Here is a 17,743-nt window from a genome sequence, read left to right as displayed (position 1 = left end):
TTTCTGCTTGGAAAAAATGTTGATTTGCATTCTCCAAAATCAGTTTCTTAATCCAGGGGGAAGAGAGGGAAGCGGTCTGAACTATAGCAATGAAAAGAGGTTGTGGGTTTACTTAGTTAAAACATTAATCTCCATCTTCATTTCTCGGTCCTATTTAAGAGGACTGATGCATGCTAGCTGGAGAACATACATAGGTTTGCAGAGATGTGAGGCGTTTCATTACCAACCGTTCTAATCAAATGTTTAGTGTCTGCAATCTAGCTTCCTCATTTCAGCCTCAGCATGCAAGCTAGAAAAGACAAGGTCATTCACTATAAGGCAAGCAGAGAACAAGAGAGACCCAGGTGACCCCACTGCCCAAGACCCCTGCAATGGCAGGGAATTGATTAGGTGAGATATGCATTGATGAGCCTAGCAATCAATCCACGCCCCATGCTGCAGAGGAAGGTCAAAACTCCCCAACATCCCAGGTCAGGTTGGCCTGGGGGAAAATGCCTTCCCAACCCCAAATGTGTGTATCAATATGCCCTTGAGCATGTGAGCGAAACCCACCAGCCAGGCATCTAGGAAGAGAATTATCTGGCCCACCTTGGAGCATTGATCCACCCCATCCAGTGCCCCATCTCCACCATGGACCCATTAATGGGTTGCGCAGGGAACTGGCCCTCAGATATTTTTGTCAGGACATTACATTCAGTTAATGATGATGTGTGTGCTCATGGCGAGGGGTATTCTGCTTTTAGTACGAGTCACTCACTGGGCCAAACTACATCAGAATAGTTCTAGTGATCTCCACTCACTGAGGTATCTGGGGAACCTACCATGCTGGAGTCTTGCAGGTTAGAAAAGCCATTCCTTCTGGAAGATCCCAGCGTTGCCCTGTACATCACAGCCCATCAATAGGTTGTTGGTCTGTCTCATGGGGTTTCAACAGGTCAGGTGGCCTTTTGACGTGAAATCAGGAACATTTGGGTGAACTGATCCCAGGCCATTTGACTTCGGCAAGAAAACTGTTGTGGGCAAATGAGCATACCAGCGTTGCGATGGTCACATCGGCTAGTGTTACATGCCTTTGTTGTGTTTCACTAAACACACTGGAATCTGAACGTAAGACTACTTTGTGACACACCTCGTGTCTTAAGATCCCACCCAAAATACCCCATACATGTCTGGAGTGAGATGAATGCGGACCCTCCTTTTCTTAGAAGCCCAGCGTGATCTAGTGACTGGGGCACACTCTACCACAGATCCGCTGCACAACCTTAAGTAAAACATGCCACTTTTTCCCCTCCTGTGTTTTGCCTATTTTGATCTTCAGAGCAGGGACCGTCTCTAACTCTGTATTTGCAAAGCGCCTAGCACAATGGAGCCCTGATCTTAGAGCTTGTCTGCACGTCAAGTTACTGCGCAGCAAGCCTGGGTGTGAATCTACAGGGCGCCATGTAGTAACTCATCATGTAAACAAGCCCTTGGGTGCAGGCTGACAGTAATACAAATGTAAATAACAACACCTAGTACTTCGCATCAGTAGATCTCAACATTCTTTACAGGCCAGTATGATTATCCCCATTTTACACATAGGAAAACTAAGCCAAAACAGGTCATATGACTTGCTCTAGATCACCCAGAAGGCCAATGACCTGACTAAGACTAGAAGCCAGGTCTGCTGAGTCTCCGTCCAATACACGACCCACTAGACCACTGGCCACTCATGTAAACTGGTTTCACGTTGGCCACTTAAAACAGGAATCACTGTGCATATATTTATACAGGGTTCTTTGCATCTGTTATATTGGAATTTCAATATGCTCCTACACACGTCTTTTGGGTAGCTCCTGCCTGTATAGAATTATACAGAATAGATAAATATAGATATAGAAGAGTCCAATAGAATAATGGAGATGATCACCTTTCTACAGACTTCCTGTCGACCAACCTGCCAAATTCTACAGCAAGGATAAAATTATCTAGCAAACTTTATAAGGAGTTCCTAGTGAATGCCCTTTAATTTCTACAGAATCTTCTTGGTGGTGCTGTTATGAGATTCTACAAGGCTTTTCCATAAGACTTCACAGTACTTCACCCAAACAGTTTATGGGCAAGGGCGGACCCCCCGCAGCAGACTTCAACTCCAGCGGCCAGCTCGGATTCCTGAACAGGGAGGGTGGCTCAGATTTGGTGTTCTGCGTTGGGCCTATTGGAGTGACGTACAGTTCTACCGGAGACGGAAATATCTACTGCTCTAGATTCGGGTCCATCTCCGTCACATGTCAGGCGAGGGAGACCTAGCGACCACAGGAGTTGAGCTAGAGTGGGATTTTTGAACAATGTTTTTCTTTTAGCAAATGCTGATTCTTCAAAATGGAAACTTTTCCCAGAAGCATCTTGGCTTCAATGAAACTTTCTCAGGTCCAGGCTAGAATTTCTCGGGGGTGGGGAAGCCGAGAGCTCAGTGGTTAGGGCACTCGCCTAGTTAAAATCAAGCACAGCACAGATTTGCACCCGCATCTCCTGTTACCCAGGGTTCTTTCAACCCAAAGCTCTTGGTAACTTTTAGTCTGTGTGAGGTGGTGTCAGGAAATAAATCAGGGGAGACACGGCCGTCCGACCGATAGATGGCTGGCACAACAGGACAACACAAGAATGCTTTCACTTAAAGCTAAACTTTACTTAGTCTCAAGCACTTACACACGTCCGCAACAGATTAGTAAAACACCCCCCAACCCTTGATAATTACCAAAGCTGAGTGTGGCGCTCGAGTGAAACAGCGGCAGGCTTCCGGTGGCCAAATCTTCCGTCTGCCGGTGGGGACCGCAAGATGTATCCAGAGGGAGAGTCCAAAAAGAGTCCCCAAACGAGTCCAACTATCTCAAGCTTTTTCCCCTTATTTATACATTAGTAATACAATGACATGTCCCTTAAAGAAAACTTATTAAGCAAGCAGTTCCAATGGGCAAGCAAGAGGCTCCTTCTGATTATTGATTAACCAGGTGTGGGTTTTTCCAGAGTTTGCAGCCTGGAGACCCCAATGGACATTCCTGGGGCACATCCTGCTCTTTTAAAATACATGTATCAGCAACTTCAACACAATTCTTATCAGGAAGGACGCGGGATCAAGCTGCCCTTTCTGTGGCACCCAACCCCCCCCTCCCTCCTGCCTTGGTCAAGCTGAGACTGCTGAATGGCCAATTTACAGCTTGCTGACTAGGCTGCCTTTAACAATAAGCCATTTTTCACAAAACGGAGTTCTGGCTTTCCAGCCAGCCCTCCGCAGGCGTAACTCTGTTAAATCACACCAGCTCCACTAGTGTAAAATTGTGTGATCGGAGGATCAAGCTGCTGGCTCTAAAAGATTTTGCCTGTTTCCTGTGCTCCCCATCCGTCTCCGATAGACGGCAATCGCAGTAGCTAACCTCACCCTGAAACTCTCGACCGACTCTTGGTACAAGGTTCAGCTAGCAAGACAGCTCTGTGGTAGAAGTAGCAAAGTCCCATGAATGGGGCCTAGGATTAAGAGACATGGGTGCTGCGCCCACCTCTGCCACTGACTTTGTGTGAAACCCCTGGGCAAGTTGCTTCTTTACTCTGTACCTCAGTTTCCCTAGCTGTAAAATGGCAACCTGCTGTTGTGAAGTGCTTTTCAGATCTACAGCTTTAAAAGGTAGGTATCATTATCCCTGATAGGGCTGGTGGAGAAAAAATTATGTCTACACCATTCTTCCAATAGAAAACTGGCATTTCAATGCACAGACTCTTTTCATGGACAGTGTTGGCTTTGGGTAGAAAATTTTGACTTTTCATCCCAAAAAAAGAAATAAAAGGTTTTAGCCTGAAAATTTCAGTTTTTCAATGAAAAGGGCAAAATTTTCCCTGGGGGAAACAAAACCCCATTTTCCAACCAGCTGCTCTCCTTGACATTTTGCAAGATATTTTTGGAACTATGCCTTGGTTTTTTCCTCCGCCCTCGTGAGATTCTGCCGCTTCTGCACTAGTCATCTACAAACTCTTTCGCTGCAAAGGAGAGGAAAAACAAACAAAGCAATAAAAATATAATTGCTTCATTCAACTCTTAATTTATATTGTAATTAGCACCGGTGTCCTTAGTCACACAAATGCAAGATCCTCATCTATGCCCCTGGAACAAAACCCACACCTTGCCCCAACCCCAGGCTGTTCCTGAACCGAAACAAGGAAGCCAGATTTTGTGCTGTGCACTCTGTCACAGTCTCATTTCTCGTAAGGCTTGTGGGTAATCTTTTAGTGAACCAGTTCTTCAAATCCCACTTGTTTTGCCCCAGCTCTTTCTGCATCTAACTAGACCATACATGGAGTCTAGTAAATAAACTCACGAAGGGGACTTCTGGGGATGGGGGAATCCCCCCAGGAGGCCATAGATTTGGAGGAAAGATATTCCCTGCACTGCAAATGCAGCCTTAAGGCCACAACATCTTCTACCTGAGGGGACTGGCCAATGAATTTGCACAGCAGGTGAAAATTCACACTGTGCAGAATAGAACAGAGCTTGCACTAGGTGCTAGTAGTTTGAAAGTTTAAACGGTGCATAGGCCTTTTCCTGGCTCTGCACAGGGCTCAATTTCACCTACTTTACATAACCCTCTGTCCAGCCCCAGGAAACCTTTTCCATGCCAGAACGCCTGGATACCCCAGGTCTCTAAGCACGAACAGCTTCTTTGCATGGCTTCTCCGCATACTTCCCCAGGGCGTGCAATGAAATGAATAGGTAAGGGACTGAACTCAGCTCTTCACTGATGGGAGGGAGGTGGAGTCTGTCTCTCTCCCGTCTTGCGCAATTGACAAGTCTGCTAGAAAACCGAATCAACCTGTTTGAGTCTTGTTGGCCATTACAGGGAGAGTTGCTACCGGGAGTTTCCAGAGTAGCTACTTTACCTTATGTCCTACACTTTTACAGTGGGGCATCCCATTCTCCTTATATTCTGGGCGTGACAATAGCCAGCATGCCCCGAGTCCCCGGGGTACTATAGTGGGCCTACCCGCTTGTGATCGTGAGGTGTGGCATCATGTTATAGAAGTCGATGGGCTGCCCACACGTGGGGCTCTCTGGCCGCCTATCTCACAAGAACAGAGCAGAAGGAGACGGTCAAGGAGAAAGACTAGAGATCCTGAAAAGATCAGGAGCCTAAATTTTGCTAGCGATTTGCAGTGTCCAACCCATATAGAGGGCCTGCTTTTCAGGGGGGCTGTGCTCAGAGCTTTCAGATCCCTTTAAGGTATCCCAGGCCGGACACCCCAAAAAATTATTGTTAGTCGCTTTTGAGAATATAGGCCAGGACTTCTTGGTTAAGGATCCATTTAAAATAAAAGGAATTTTGCCATTGACATCTATGGGGTGCAGTGTCATGCTGTTAAGACATATAAAAGGGGATAGTGCCATGTGCCGTAATAATGACGGGTAGGTGCAAAGACGTTCCAGGAGGCAAGCGGTCATAATTCAAGGACAGTTGGCAACAGATGTAAAGCCGATCCCTGGAAATGCTTCTTTGGCGTCTCCCACTCTTTGCAATGTTGTGTTAATGTCAATGGAATAAGGGGCCCGTGGAACCATCAAAGTAAACATACTCCTGCCACTGCACAAGGCTTGGGATTTCAAGTACAGAGACCGCAGGCTGCTTAGTGTCATGGCAAACACACTAGAAAATCCACACCCATGTTTGGAAATGCATTGATGAGGATACACGGAAGAAAACAAATCCAAAATGAAATCTAAAGCCTTTTCAAAGGGAAATGGAGTGGCTATGGAAAACCATCTTAATGAAAACATATTCAAGCCCCATTTCTCAGAGAGAGAGACAGAGGATATTTGACTAGGGCTTCTTGATCTGACAAGCAATTCTTTCTAATGGGGATGAAAGGGCTAGTTTTGTGGTTGAATTCTGACCCAGCCTTTGGCTAAACAGACCAACACCAGGAGGAAAAGAAACACGATAGGAAAGCTGGGGGGAGCATTTGTTTTTGTAGAGGTTTTCTGGATATAAGGTGACTGGTCAATCACAGGTGGATGTTCCCTACCTGTCCCCTTGATTTTTCTCCTCTGTTTTTATTTTCTCCTTCCTCCCATTGCCTTCCCTGCCCCCCAGCCTCTTTTTTGACATCTCCATATTTTTCCCTCTTGGATGTTCCATTAGTTTCCCAGCCGCTTTGTTAAGCCCAATCCCTGAATATACCGTAGATCATATTCCCTGACTGGAAAAAGACGCCACCATGATGATAAAAAGGAGAATGCTACTGGCAGAGCCCCAAGACCCCGCAACCTTGGCCGAAGTAGCCCAGATTTGATTACTTCCCAGGCACGCTACAAAGAGACACCTGTTTATGGAAAGGGCTGGGGTATGTTCCCTAGATGAAGGAGGTAGGTGGATGGATGGCTGAGTTCCTGTGGAACTGCTGATTTTAATGTTTAATTTACATCGTACCCATTATATAATTAATTATGTTAAGGTGCCTAGAGCCTGGGGCTAGGCCTCTCTCTCTCTCTCTCTCGTTTTAAAATTAAATAAATCAGTGGCACACTTGGGCACGTATACACTGCCGTCAGAGGTGTATTCAAAACAGGACGCGGATACATCCCAGAGCTAGTTTTGATCTAGCTACCTCAGATATCCATAGCCGCATGGGCTGCACACGCCCGCATGGGACCCTGGGTATTTACTCAGATGACTCTCCCTTGCTGAAATCCGTGCTGCTGGGGACTCACTGCTAGTGTTATTTGAGCTAGCTAGGGTGTATCTACACCTCGGATTGCCGTGTAGACAGAGCCGTCGTCTTCTTGGCTAGATGCACGTAGCAACCCGTACCAGATTACCTTGTTTGGAGCAACATCTTGAGACCTTTTTGCCCTCCATATTTCTCTCTCTCTCTCTCTGTGCCGCCTTCTGTCACTCAATGTTAGGCAACATCACCAACCAGATGCAGGAGGAAAAGACCACCCCGCCCCAAAGGAGACCAGGGGCACCACAATCAACAGGCCCCAAAACCTCTGGCGAGATTGTCACGCCAGTCGCAAAAGAGATCTCGTGCCAAGGATTCAAGGGGTGGGAAACACGCCGCCACTAGCTGAGCAGAGCTGCCCTTTGAAATCAACGGGGCGTAGCGTCGAAAAAACCTGACGGAACAACATGGCCCCAGAGTAAATTGCCTGCAAACTCATTCCCCTAATCTCTCGTGCCTGTCTCATTGCAGGCTGGAGCGAGGGTTCAAGTTACAGCCCCTCCTCTCTATTATTATCAGTGATTATTGTTATATTAAAATTGCAGCTGCCCCCAGAAGGTGCAAGGCACTTTGCAAGCACCGAGTGATGCATCGAGTCCCTGGCTTGAAGATCCCACAGCGGCAGGAGGGAATTCCTTCCCCTACCAAAAGACGACCCACCCAAGACTTAAGTCCCATTTAAGGCTTTAGAAGCAGAGCCTTAGCCGCTGTCAGGAGATGGAGCTGTGACAATTTATACCACCTGAGGTTCTGCCCTTTAGGGATTCATTGGGATTTCGGTGGTTTATGGGGCTTATGCTGCACAGGCGTGAATTTCCAGCAAAGCACTTACACGCAAGTTTAATTTAAAGCATGTGAGTAATGACATGCTTTATATTAAGCACACACTGAAGCGCTTTGCTAGAGCGGGGCCTAAATGAGTTAAGTGAAGTGGAAAAAAAATCAGACACTCCCAGAAAGAGAGAAATAGCTGATTGAATGCAACTTGTTTTTAAATGCAGCTCTTTGTAGCCGACACGACTTCTGTGCTCTGCAGGGCAGCGTTACTTTTAATTTGTTTCTATGAGACTTGCTTGGGGCTTTGGATCAGGCCCTTACAAGTCAAACTATTCCAGCAGACGCGGTCGCCTCTCAGCTCTTTGAAATGGTAACATTTGGTGCCGCTCCTGTTTCAATCTGAACCCGATCCCCCGAGGTAGCAAAGGCTAGATTGTTAAAAGGATTTAGGCACCTCGAGGTGCCGCTAGATGACTAGTGGGCTTTTCAGAAGAGCCTGGGCACCTCAGTCCTGAGTGCCTTCAGCTCCCAATGAAGTCAAAGGGCCAAATATGCTGAGGACCTCACTCAGTTTTCTACTCAGGCCAAACTATTCCTGGGTTTCCAGGGGAGTTGTGGGTAGAGCTGGTTGGGAACGTTTTGACGGGTCAAAAAATTCCTGACAAGTGCGAGCAATTCCTAATGCGAACAGCAAATGTTCCTGACTCTTCTCCTTTCCCACTGTGGCATTACAGACCCAGGGGCTTCTGCTGGCTTGGGTCACGCTATGCTTCATGAAGACCTGCAGTGCAAGGACTCCCAGCTGTTGCAGGTAATCTCATGAGAGCAAAGTGATTATTAACATACCTGCCCTACCTGAACGCGTGTTGCACAGCTCCCATTCCAATAGGCTTGTGCCTTGCTGTTGGGCATCTCTCCGATTGTACCAGAACACCGGGCCTGTCATCACCTGTTACACCCAAAACCTCTCCCAAGCCGCTGTTCTGCCGTTGCAATTGGAAAGTAGATTACTGAACAGATAAATCTGGCTCGGTGCACTTGGAAGATACCACAGCGCAGAGACCTGATTCTCCATTCACGTGCAGGTGTGTAGATCAGGTGTAACTCCACAAAGTGGGTACAATTATACTCGGTTGAATCAGGAGTAACCCCATGCAGTCAAGCCAGTGTAAAACTGATGTAAATGAGAGGGGAATCAGGTCCTAAAATAAGAGCGAAGAGGATGGCCATTCTCTCTATCTCCCTTGCCATATTCTGGGAGCAAAGGAGCTTGGAACATAACCAAGACCCCTCTCCTATAACTCCTTGAACCTGCCACCTCTGGCTTTATTTCAGTGAGACACATCCTGGACTGTCCCATGCACACCTGTGTCTTGGCTCCATACATGTTTCACCAGGAAGATGCCTAGTAGGAGTTACAGTACAGCCAGGTCCTATGGCAGCAGAGTAGCTTTGAAGAGTTACCCCTGAAAGCCTTCTGACAGCAGAGGCAAGGTGACTCAGCTGGACTTTGGGGGCCTGATTCTGATCGGACACACATGGGTGTAAATCCGCAGTGACACCAGTTAAACCAATGGTCTGACACCACAGGAAAACTAGTGTAAGAGAGATCAGAATTGGAATACTTCCCACCCAGAATCAGAATACTTCTCACCCCGCATGCCCTAGTGGTATGCTTGAGGATGTAGAAAGAGCTGCCCTCCTCCATCCCATCCTTCCTGTAACATCTAAGGACCTGACCACTAGCCTGGGACTCTGTTTCGTCTTCCCTTTGTGGTAGATTGATTCAGCACCCTCGCCTCTTGCTCATTCGCATTCCACACCCACTGCACGCCTGTTGGCAAGTACCATAGGCAGCAAGGTTCTCACACTACATCAGTGAAAGACAACAGAGCACTCGGCTGACTCACCGGGCTCCGCCTGGCTCAGCCCTGCAGAGATTTAGTTGATGGGTCGTCATCAGATGTGTAGTCAGGGACATAGCAGTTCTCGAGCATGTAGGGCAGGGGAAAATAAACACAAAAACGGCCATACTGGGTCAGACCAAAGGTCCATCTAGCCCAGTATCCTGTCTACCGACAGTGGCCAATGCCAGGTGCCCCAGAGGGAATGAATAGAACAGGTAATGATCAAGTGATCCATCCCCTGTCGCTCATTCCCAGCTTCTGGCAAAAGAGATGAAGCTAGTCCCAGAAATGGGAGGTTTTCCCTCTGTGGAAAATTTAAATGGAAAAAAAAAAATACATTTCCGTTTCTTTGCAATTTCCAATGAGAAAAAAAAAAACTTTGCATCATGTCTCCTGTACCCCTTCTGTGCATATAAAGGGCTTAACACCACCAAACGCATCACTGGGTGCAATGGTATTTACACACCAGCGCATAGATTACTCATGAGTACGGGGCTGCAGGATTCAACCCCTCGAGCCTGAATCGCCACTGCCCTGCGACTTGTGTTGGCCTTTACACCAGTGTAGCGTAGGTGTAAAACACTTCGCGGTTGAAGCGAGAACATGCGGCGCTGTGTAAATGACCGCCCAAGGGAGCAGAGAATTAAGCCCTTTCGGACAGATCCTTGGTGTGAAATCAGCACACCTCCGCTGGTTTCAATGGAACCTTGCCCATTTAACCTTGCCCAGGGCCGGCGCAACCCATTAGGCGACCTAGGCAGTCGCCTAGGGCACTACAATTTGGGGGGCAGCGACCGCGGCGGTATTTCGGGGGCAGGACCTTCCGCCGTCTCTGTCGGGGGCGGCATTTCGGGGCGGGACCCTCCGCCGCCTCTGTCGGGGGCGGCATTTCGGGGCGGGACCTTCCGCCGCCTAGGGCAGCAGAAAAGCTGACGGCGCTCCTGTCCAGGCCTCTCTCTTAAGTGGAGCAGGGTCTTGAAGCAAGATCTCCAACAGGCCAGGTGAGTGCCCAAAGCGCTGGGGGATAGAGTCGGTCTCACTTGTTCTGTGGCCCAAAGACTATTGGGCTATTCATAAAGGGGAACACCTTCAGCGGGAGACAGAGACACACCCAGGCCACAACATCCCATCATACGGAGGTTAGGGCACTCTCCTGAGATGTGGATTCCAATCTCTGGTCCACAACAGGCAGACGCAAACCTAAGTCACCCTCCATCTTGTCTGAGTGCCCTAACCTCTAGGCTAGAAATTGAGGAGGAGGAGGGGGCCCTCATTTGGGGAAGGGGGGGAGGAGAGAAAGGGCTTAGATGTCTAATTTCAGGAGAGGATTCACAGCTGAGAATCCCAAGGGGAGATGGGCGTCTCCCTCCAACCCAGATTTAGGCACCTAACTCCCTTTGGCATTTAGCCCCCACCTCTTGCCTCAACGTTTCCTATTGGCTTGCTCAGGCAGCCCTCTCCACCCCCACCCCCCTTTGTGAATCCTATTCTTGGGCACCTAACTCTCCCCATGCATCCCATAGGGAGCCCGGGCCTCTAACTCAGGGTTGCAAATTCCATTAAGCGCTGCGATGCTGCAGCACCGAAGTCCTCTTTGTGGATCTAGCCCTCCATCTCAAGGTGACTCTCTGTAGGAGTTAGAGACGCCAGTCAGACTTCTACGGGGACTGAACTTTTCAGTAATGCTCCTCAATATCCCCTTGGTAGCTACATAATATGCCTGTTTCAACACCGGACTGTAAATTAGCCCAATAGTAATTATTCTTCCTCCATGGGCAGGAGAATCCAGAAATCCCTCGAATACTGTGGTGATAGGCACGATCTAAAAACCTAGAAAGAGACGGACGGAGAACCCACTTGGGCCGAATTTAGAACCCATTTGAAAAGGGTGGATTCTAAATTTGGGACAGAATTTAAGATGAGAGCTTTAGAAAGCCATTATTTTTCAAAGCATACTCCCAGAGAAGTTAGGTACAAACATAAATACTCTTGCTGGAAGGTTGCAACATAACACTCCTTTATTATTATTTATTATAATTATTATAATATTATTATTCAGGCCACCACCGCAAGAAACCAGAAACAGGGAGAGACAAAGCAGGCTGCTCCCAAAAGCAGAGGGGTACAACGCACTACACCTTACTCTAGACTGGCTAGCTGCAGACTGACTGCTGGTAAGCCCAGATCACACATTTCCCTATAGAGTCCCCTGGCCTGCAAGCAGGACCAGCTTCCATATGGAGAGAGATTAAAGATCTGGCCTTTTCAGCTTGGAAAAGAGATGATTAAGGAGGGATATTATAGAGGTCTATAAAATCATGACTGGTGTGGAGAAAGTGAACAGCGAAGTGTTATTTACTCCTTCTCATAACATAAGAACTAGGGGTCACCAAATGAAATTAATAGGCAGCTGGTTTAAAACAAATAAAAGGAAGTATTGCTCCACATAACCCACAGCCAACCTGTGGAACTCCTTGCCAGAGGATGTTGTGAAGGCCAGAAGACTATAACAGGGTTCAAAAAAGAACTAGATAAATTCATGGAGGGTAGGTCCATCAATAGCTATTAGCCAGGATGGGCAGGGATGTTGTCCCGAGCCTCTGTTTGCCAGAAGCTGGGAATGGGCGACAGAGGATGGATCACTTGATGATTTAATGTTCTGTTCATTCCCTCTGAAGCACCTGGCATTGGCCATTGTCAAAAGACAGGATACTGGGCTAGATGGACCTTTGACCTGACCCAATATGGCCGTTCTTATGTTCGGAGAGATCTGGGTTTTGTCTACCATCCCCTGTGAGATTTTGGGCAAGTCCCATCACCACTTAGTGCCTCAGTTCCTTGCTCCAAAGGCCAACAAATCTAAGCCTCTCGGCAAGTGGGGAGCATCGTCGTGACAATTAGCACTGGGCTTTTCAAAGAATGTAGGCACCTGAATCCCAGAGTTAACGTAGTTAGGTACCTCTGAAAAGCCCTGCCTAATTTATGAACATTTCGGGGGTCCTCAGAGACTAGTGTAATACCACTAAAATAAAATGGGTCAGAGCATGCCCGGGCTGCCCAGTTCACTACTGAAAATACTGCCAGGCTATAGTCACAAAGAGGAGACACCAAGAAGCTATTTTCGAAGAAAAGTAGAACACTGTCCCATCAAGGCAGGCGCCACGAAGCTGCAATTTACTAAGATGGCAAATTGCAGGGTTGGGACAAGAGTTAATAACCATGAGGCAGAAATAGGAAGGTGGAGCCTAAGCAGTGATGAAAGACGACTATTAAAGAAAATTGCAAGCACACCTAGGCCGGTCATTGTTACAGCTTCCAGAGAACAAAGGAACCCCTGGGCTTGTAATGAAGGTTTTTTTTAATGCACTAAACTATTTCGTTAACATGTAGCTTACAGGCAACACCTTCCCCGTGGGAACTGGTGTCACTCATGTGGCCCTCTATAAATACTTAAAAAATAATAATAAAAGATTATACACCTTTGCCTGATTGTGCATTAGCATTAACCTCCCTACGTGTCTAGTATTTTCCTACTACAAGAAATCAGCATCTCTATTCCTCTAGAAGATTTAAGGCCTGTATGTCTTCCGCTTTGCATTTTGCAGCATCGTTTATTCATAGCTTTGAAAGCCAGAAGTCTACGAAGAGCAGTAATGCACGCGATGGGGGTGTGATGTCTAAAACTAATGTGCTGCGCATTGATTGGTCAAACTGCAACCTATGCTGTTTGAAACTGTACTACATTAAAGTGTATTAGGGAACTTTTCATGCATACCAGGAAGGTCTACAGGAACCAATTAATGCACAACATGTAGGTGCCCTTTAGAAATCACGCCCCTGGTAATGTGCATTACTGCTCCATATAGACAAGCCCTTTCTCTGATCTTCTGCACAGCCAAACGTCATACTGCTCTGTCCATCAGAATGGCAGCATTTTACACTCTTTCACAGCCGGGCAGGAACCGGATTTTCCATTTCATGGGGAAATGTCACCGTTTTTAAAACAAATCTCACTGTGAAATAGAACAAAACGTAAAGAGTTTTGAAATAGCCTGCGAACCAAAATTCACTTCGGCTCGATCAAAACATCTCGTTTCAAGCAAATCAAAACATTTTGTTCCAATTTTTAACCTTTTACAAAACTTTTTAAGGTAGATAATCAAACTACGTCAACAAGTTTTATTCTGCCGTGCCACTGCGAAATAAAAAAAGTTCTGTTCCTAAAGTGTCGAAACAGGACACTTTGCCATTAGCAAAATGTTTCTTTTGGGTTCCTCCCCCAATGCAAGTTAGTCTTAATTGACTGATATTCAAAACATTTTGATTTTTAGGAAAGTGGCATTTTTTGCCAAAAAAATCTTTTAGATGAAAAGAACTCTAACCAGCTCTGCAATCTTTGCAGAAGCATCAGTGACAACTGAAGATGTGAGGTAAGGGTGGGATCAAGCCATTAACCTAGAAAGGGGCCTAAGCGGCAAAAATACGGATCTAAGTTTAGGTCAGGATTTCAAACTCCAGTAACCAACATTAAAGAGATGGTGGCTGTATAAATTTGGGTCCTGGTTCAACACATTCTAGAGCCAGGGCCAAATTCTGCTCTGATAGCTTGTGTAAATCCGGAATAGCTCCACTGAAATCATTGGCACGCCTCCATATTTACATTGGCATAACTGAGCAGCAGTTCATAGAATATCAGGGTTGGAAGGGACCTCATGAGGTCATCTAGTCCAACCCCCTGCTCAAAGCAGGACCAATCACCAACTAAATCATCCCAGCCAGGGCTTTGTCAAGCCTGACCTTAAAAACCTCTACGGAAGGAGATTCCACCACCTCCCTAGGTAACCCATTCCAGTGCTTCCCCACCCGCCTAGTGAGAAAGTTTTTCCTAATATCCAACCTAAACCAGTTGCCCCATTGCGAAAGATTAAACTCATTGCAGTACCAGTGGGCTCCAGACCATTTAGGCCTTGCTTCAGCCCCATGTGAACGACCTTGGGTGAATTTCATCCAAAATTCACATGCGTTTCCAACTCCAGATTTTGAATCTCCACCTCCCTTCTGAAAATCTGGGTGGCTCAGATTTGTGATTGAACTTAGGCCTGTCTCAAATTTCTACCAAGAAGTCAACGTGGGAATATCTGGAACTGCAGCAAACCTGAGAAGTTACACCAGGGCCAAAAGGTTGGTTTCACTTTTTTTTTGGTTGCTATTCAATTGGTCTCTCTCTGCACATGCCATTTCCACCTCGCGCTGGAGATGCCACAGCACTAAAAGGCCACAAGGGAATATGTTTCTGGAATGGCCAAACTAGGAAACGCTTGCAAGATTGTCCAATCTTGCGTTATTTCCAGGCCAAAAGCCAGATAAGCATGACATGCACATTCAGTAGGACTGTCCCCAGCTTCATAATATTCCATGTTTGCCTTAAAGCCCCAGCACCTGGAGTCACGTGACTAGGTGACTAGGTGAGACTCTGTTTTCATTTGTGTTCAAAAAAACCTCAAAGAAAGAGAACACAAAGTATATTTATTTATTTAATTTTCAAAGTCTCGTGATTTTAAGCCACTCATGATTTGGGGGGAGGGCTGATTTATGATTTTTGAACACCTGGAGTTGACCGTAAAGGCCACACATGCCTGTTGCTGGTACCACGACTCAGACAAAGTTAGAGCCAAATCCCTATCATAGCTCCACCAGTGTCAATCCAGAGTAACCTCATGGGGTCTGGTTTTTACCCTGGAGTCTCGAACCCGGCCCCAGGCCTAGCTGCATTTGTGCGCCATCCTGACGGGAGGAGAAGACAGAATGAAAGTGGGGAGAGGGGGCTGGTTACTAAGCAAGAAGCTGCTTCTTGACATGTTCCAGCTTGAAGAGAGCTCCTCATTTGCCAGCAATGCCACCTACAGGCTGCTGCTGTCTTCCTGCTGGGCCGGCCACAGCAAAGCAGGCAGCTGGCTGGGAACCGCTGATGCAGCCTGGAGATTAGAGGTTTTCCCTGAGTAAGCATCCCAGGGGCCCAGGCCAGCAGCCTGCTCTTCATTTCCTAGTGGGGAAAAGAAGGGATGCTCTTTAGCCACACTCTAGCTACTTATAATCAAGATCCTCAGCGGCAGTGAATTGTCCGAGCTCCACTGGATTTACTAGCGCTGTGACAACTGACGCCAGCTAAGGATCTGCCCCACCCCACCCTCCAGAAGTAGATTGATTCACTGTCCACAAAAGGTTGTGTCTCTCTGTTCCTCGGAAGAGGATTCACCCCAGGGTGAGAACTGCCGCCCTCTGTCCCCCCAGCAGAGCTGCCCAAGACACCTGCAGAGTCAGCAGGTGGCACACTGCCAGAGGGGTCCCACGGGGCTTCGGTGGCATGGGTGCCCCTCCCGGGGGTGAATGAGACCCATCATCAGGCATAATTCCATCCAGCGATGGGACAGCAGAGAGGAACCAGCAGAGAAGCCTCAAGGAAGCCGTGTCATCTCCTCACTGGAAAAATGTGTTTTGGGATCCAGATTTCAGGGGGCTCCCTCCCCCCCCCCCCTTTACGGGATCCTGGAGGTCCCTGGCACCATCGTGGGTTTCTTTGCTATGTCAGACATGCCTTTAGAGAGATCAGCTTGTCAAGGGACTGAATGGTTCCAGCTCCAGCTGTGTTCCTCTCGCTTCTGTTCTGCAGAGAGATGCAGGCAAGCTTGTCTCCAAGGCCCAGGCTTGACAGACAGACAACTGAAAAGCTTAAAGAGACCGTAGAGTGGACACTTAAGACAGGGGACTTGCCTGCTGGACATGATGGTCCTTAGTGCTACTTCCACTGTATATTGACTCCACGTGTGTTTCTTCCTCTTTAACATTATATGACCAAGACCTGGGAAGGCGTAAAAAGTTTCAGTAAAACTGAAACATGACGGGCGTTACAGGTGGCACAAATCCAGACTGGGTGCAACATTCCTCCTCCCACTCTGCCCGTGCCACCATCTCCTGCCTCCCAGCCCCGTACCTGCATCCCGCCCTCTCACTTGTCCTCTTTGTGGTACTTTCAGACCCAATTCTGGGGACCCGAACCTGCCACCCTTTTCCGTGGGAGTAGCCACTCCCCATACTGACAGTCCCATGGACCTCAGTGGCTCTCCTGGGGAGGATGTAGGAAGGTATACCATGGCATTCATTTGCCATGGAATGGGGTTTTAAATCGCTCCTGTTGGACCATGGCCAGAGCCCACGGGTACAGAAAGAGCGGAGCACCCAGGGGAACACGGATGTCCCAGTACACGGAACAATAATGGAGCAAAATAATTAAGCAATCAATTTGCAGACACCTAGAAGATAATAAGGTGATAAGTAACAGTCAGCATGGATTTGTCAAGAACTTATCGTGCCAAACCAACCTACTAGCTTTCTTTGACAGGGTAACAAGCCTTGTGGATGGGGGGAAGTGGTAGATATGGTATATCTTAACTTTATGAGAAGGTTATGCGAGAACTTGAGTAATGGTCTCAAGTTGCAGTGGGGGAGGTTTAGGTTGGATATTAGGAAAAACTTTTTCACTAGGAGGGTGGTGAAGCACTGGAATGGGTTACCTAGGGAGGTGGTGGAATTTCCTTCCTTAGAGGTTTTAAGGTCAGGCTTGACAAAGCCCTGGCTGGGATGATTTAGTTGGGGATTGGTCCTGCTTTGAGCAGGGGGTTGGGTCACTAGATGACCTCCTGAGGTCCCTTCCAACCCTGATATTCTATGATTCTATGACAGTATCAAATCCTTACTAACAAACTAGGGGAATACAACCTAGATGGAGCCACTATACGGTGGATGCATAACTACTCTCTGGGAACGGTTTTCCAACCAGTTATCAGTGGTTCACAGTCAAGCTGAAAGGACAGATCGAATGGGGTCCTGCAGGGATCAGTTCGGAGTCCAATTCTATTCAACATCTTCATCAATGATTTAGATAATGGCATAGAGAGTGCACTTATAAAGTTTGCAGATGATACAAAAATGGGAGGGGTTGCAATTGCTCTGGAGGAGAGGATTAAAATTCAAAAGGATCTGGACAAACTGGAGAAATGGTCTGAAGTAAATAGGATGAAATTTAATAAGGACAAATGCAAAGTACTCCACTTAGGAAGGAACAATCAGTTGCACACATACAAAATAGGAAATTACTCCCTAGGAAGGAGTACTACGGAAAGGGATCTGGGGGTCATAGTGGATCACAAGCTAAATATGAATCAACAGTGTAACACTGTTGCAAAAAAAAGTAAACATCATTCTGGGATGTATGAATGCTGTAATACAGACACGAAAAGTAATTCTTCCGCTCT

The sequence above is a fragment of the Emys orbicularis genome, chromosome 19, assembly GCF_028017835.1.
Source record: "Emys orbicularis isolate rEmyOrb1 chromosome 19, rEmyOrb1.hap1, whole genome shotgun sequence".
In the NCBI taxonomy this organism is placed as follows: domain Eukaryota; kingdom Metazoa; phylum Chordata; order Testudines; family Emydidae; genus Emys; species Emys orbicularis.
Note: the sequence above shows the minus strand (reverse complement) of the source record.